The sequence below is a fragment of the Vicugna pacos genome, chromosome 14, assembly GCF_048564905.1.
Source record: "Vicugna pacos chromosome 14, VicPac4, whole genome shotgun sequence".
Lineage (NCBI taxonomy): Eukaryota > Metazoa > Chordata > Mammalia > Artiodactyla > Camelidae > Vicugna > Vicugna pacos.
This window is the reverse complement of record NC_133000.1, coordinates 554,050-558,616: the sequence shown is the minus strand read 5'-3', so window position 1 is coordinate 558,616 and position 4,567 is coordinate 554,050. Positions and strand designations below refer to the sequence as shown.

General features: G+C 38.8%; 1 long non-coding RNA gene across 1 annotated transcript; it reads left to right on the top strand.

The window, feature by feature from the left end:
- The first annotated feature begins 260 nt into the window (after positions 1 to 260).
- Positions 261 to 1,908, top strand: LOC116283375 (uncharacterized). Its single transcript, XR_012058706.1, has 3 exons — positions 261 to 522; positions 671 to 781; positions 1,839 to 1,908. It is a non-coding gene; the product is annotated as an uncharacterized lncRNA (long non-coding RNA).
- Positions 1,909 to 4,567: the final 2,659 nt, after the last annotated feature.

The following is a 4,567-nucleotide window of genomic DNA, read 5'->3' as shown; positions in this document are numbered from 1 at the left end:
GAGGGTTGGGCTCCCAAGCGACCACCACCCCACCCCGCCCTCACAGGGATGTGACTTTCTTCTTTCCTGGCTGTTTGTATTCAGACGAAGTGGTGTCAAATAAAACCACATCAGGGCCCTGGGTCGTTGATCTGAATGAAAAGTAAAATGAAATTTAATTTAATTTGAAATATTTTACCCCAAGAAAAGGGTAATTTTTGATTGCTAAGTTACTGTCCCTGTACTTTAAAGGGTCCTTCTATACAGGCATCAAAAGAGATGTAGCAAAGAAAGATCTGAGTCTTCCAAGGCTTCCTAAATGATGTAAAATCCAAAGTTCTTTCTGTGGCCACAAGTACTTCGCAGTTTTCATAATTTTGCCTGCCAGTCCAGCGTCACCCACTTTGGTTCCTCTCCAACTGCCCACACTCCTGGCACCTGGACTCTACACACTCCCCCAATCATTCTGCACACTTCCAAGGGACCCTGCCTCTGTGCTGTTTCCTCAAACCAGCGAAAACTTGCCTTCCACTCAGATGAAAGGTGAACTATTTCTTCTTTAAGTCAGAAAACTTCACACTTGGGTATACAACCCCTGGGGTTCACAGCCACTTCCCAAGGGGAACTAGGCAAGAAAAGTTTTAGAGTGATCTGTTTCCAGACCCTCAAATTCAACTGTACTCTTTCCTAGAATTGACCTGCCTGAGAATTCCATAGGGTCCAACCCTTCCTTCACACCCACCCTTCACTCAAATCAAAATGCAGGCATGATGCCCATCAAAGGACAACTGGAAATACTGGTGTAAGTTTTAATGGAAATGAATGATTCATGACTGGGTAGCAACTTTATTCAGTTCTTTATTTCCAACAAAATTGAAGGAAGACCCAATTAAGATGTCAGCTGATATGTCTTTAAAATAATTTTTTATAGTAGATGATGTTATGCATTGAATTCTGTCCCCCCAAAATAATATGTTGAACTCCTAACCTCCAGTACCTTAAACGTGAGGTTTTTTGGAAATAGGGTCTTTTTAATAAAGTTAAAAAGAGGTCATGAGGGTGAGCCCTGATCCAGTAAGTCTGGTCTCTGTATCCAAAGGGGAAATTTGGACACTAAGGCAAGCACACACAGGAAAAAGACACCCTGAAGACGCACAGCAAGAAGACAACCATTTGACTGGATTGATGCCTTAAGAGGCAAAGAAACGTTCCCTAGAGCTCGCAGAGAGCCTGGCTCAGCCAACAACTTGATTTCAGGCTTCTAGCCTCCAAAAGTGAGAAAAAAAAATCTGTTATTTTAAGCCACCCAGTTTGCAGTACTTTCTTATAGCAGCCCCAGGAAACAAATACAGATTTCTCGGTAACTAATTCCCGAAGAGTTCAAAATAATTGAGAGACAGCATTCAAGCAAAACTCCTGCTTTAACCACTTTTCTCATCATGTGCACCCCTGAAGCTGAAAAAGGAGAGAGGAAATCCATGAAAGAGGGGGAAATAGAATCTGGTCCATTCCAGCAAAAAATATTCATCTTAGGATTCACAAGCTATTTAAAAGTTACTTTCTATACCACTAAGTAAGATATTACTATAAAGTTCTACTTTTCATAAATTATGAATTGAAGTGTGTAATCCTTTGTGTTGGTTTAGTCAATTAATTTGTTAACAATTAATTTGTATTTCATTGATAAAAAATGTTTAGCACTTGGCTTTATGGGCCTAGACATTTTTAAGTTAAATATTTTAACTTATTTACATATTTTTGTTGCAGAGTAGTGTGGTAGGATGACTGTTAGAGACTTTTGGGGGGAGGTAATTCGGTTTATTTATTTACTTTTAATTTTTATTTGTTTATTTTTTTAGGTGGAGCTACTGGGGATTGAACCCAGGACCTCATGCATGCTAAGTATGCACTCTACCATTTGAACTATACCCTCCCCCTTTATTTAAATTTTTCAGGTGGATTTACTTATTTTAATTTTAGATGGATAGAAGACTTTTAAGTATAATACTACAGCAGAGTAAGATTCTATGAGGGAAGTAGAAAGGACATGAAGTTCAAATGTGAAAAAGGAATCATGTAAAATTTCCTGCTACTGAAGAATTTCTATTTCATGTACTTTTTAAAAGGATGATGGTGATTGTCAAAACCATACAGTATTTAGACACCATTGAATACATTAATAAAAGTGATTTAAGATTTTTATTTTTAAGGTATATATTTGCACTACACAGGAACTGTTAGCTGTCACTTTATTCATGTAAATAGGTTTACAGTTCATCAAAATCTTCCTAGAAAGTATGTGAGCAAAAAAAGTTTGAAGACCGTTGTTTGAAGGTCCAGTGGAAACACTGCTTCCTTTGTCCAGGCTCCCTGCCCTTTCTCTCTCCTCTTCCCCAGAACTGCTTCACCATTTGCTACAACAAAGAGGATGCTGTAACGCAGGGGAAGGATCAGTGGTCTGCAGCTCTCTCCTTACTGCCGGCGGCAGGACAGGAGCGACGGGTGGTTTCTATCTGTATGCCTGCAGGGCGTGACTATAGACGCAGAATATGTGCTGACTAATTTGTTCGACTACGTAGTTTGTAAGAATTTCCCTAACATAGTCCTATCCTAGAGTTTGCGGTGGAAATAACTTTTGGTAGAAAACATTTTGGTAGAAAAATATGCATTTTAATCCCAAAATACACTGAGGAAATGTCTGGTACTACCTAGAATAATTGAATTGAAACCAAGTAAAAGGCCCCAAGCCATTTGAAGTATAGTATAGTGGGCCTCTCTTACAGAAAAGCTGAGTGAAGATGTTAGAGTTATTTGGAATTAATTGCCTTAAGAAACAAAATTTTTGTTGTTTTCAGAAAAAAATCTGGAGGCTAGTGGGTATTGCAAGTAGAGGATGCAGAGGAAGTTGGTGTGGTAGTTACTACTGTAACGTAGTAAAGATCAGGTCAAGTAGTAAACAGCAAGATTGGAGAAAACGTAGCAACTTTGTTTAAATGAGCTAAGGGAAAGACTGCTTTGAATTGCTTCCAAGTTCTGAGTAGATTAATAATCTCCATCACTCAGTGGAAGAAAAAAGCTGCTTCATCCACGGTCTAGTCCTCAGTTTTGGCCCACGATTAAGGATGAAGTCTATTTCATTTCTCTATGTTGCTTCCTTCTCTTCCTTCTTCCTCTTTTTTCTCTTTTAAAATCAGTAAGGTGGGTATTAAGACACCAATGGGAACCCTCCTCATAAATCTTTCAAGTCCACACCGTTAATGGAATATTAGTCTATACTTGATTCTATGCTTACACAGATATGTTTACATAAACATTTCTATTCTTAAAATAGAAAATGGAGTTATTTATCATCTCACATTGGCTTTCCAATTAACAATGTTATAAACGTTCCAAATCAGCCCACGTAGGTGCCCCTAGTCCTTCTTAGTTGCTGCCTCTCCGTCTACAGTATTGTTCTGCCTCACTGCCTCCGTTCCTTCTCTTACAGCTGTTAACGGGGTAGAACCACAGGCCCCTGATACCAAACCTAGGTTTAATCCCACACCTAACTGCAGTTTCAGCCTTCTCCAGAGAAGGGATCTTAATCACCCAGTGTGGAATTTTCTGGTTGGCACCGGTGAAGTAATGTCCCTTAGTTCCTCTCCATCACCTCCTGCCCCTCCCCCCGGAAGGAGAGGTAATTTGCATGATCAAACACTTGCCCAGTACTTTTCCCCCCCAAAAGATGATGTCCTGGCCCAAAACAACCCTTTCTCTTCTTTTGCTAATGACTGCCTTGCTCCACCCTCCTGCTTATAAAAACCTTCCATTTTTACAGCTCCTTGGGGGACCATTCTATCTACCAGATGGAACGCTGCCTAGTTCAGGAATCGTTGAATAAAACCAATTAACTCTCCAGATACACTTAGTTGAATTTTGTTTTAACATAAGACAGGTATAATGTAGAAAACAAACTCATAGTTATGGGGGGGAGAGGGGTGAAGGGATAAATTGGGACTTCGATATTTGCAGATACTAACTACTATATATAAAATAGATAAATAGCAAGTTTCTACTGTAGAGCACAGGGAACTCTTCAGTATTTTGTAGCAAGCTATAATGAAAAAGAATATGAAAAGGATGATATATATGTATACGTATGAGTCAAACATTGTGCTGTACGCCAGAAATTGACACAATATTGTAAACTGACTATACTTTAATAAAAAATTTAAAAATTAGAGATAGGTGTAATTACAGTACTTAGCACACACGACTGCAATGGGAAGCAAGCGTTGGTTACATGAAGTACTTAGTACTGTCCTGGTGCAGGAGGGGCTGTGTCAGTTTGGGGGAAACCTCATTCTGTTTCACATCTAACTAGAAATTGCACAACAAGTATATTCCCTAATTTCTAATTATTTGTATGGTGATAAATGCATAGGGTATTTTCACTTTTCTACTATCACAAATTCAGCTGCAGTAAGCATTCTGAAACAAAAATTACAGTTTTTCACTTCTTAACAATTTTTTGCTTCTTAAATAACAGCAAAAAACCGTTAACAACAGTGATGCTGAGAAGTATGAGGAAAGTTAGTCCCACACACTA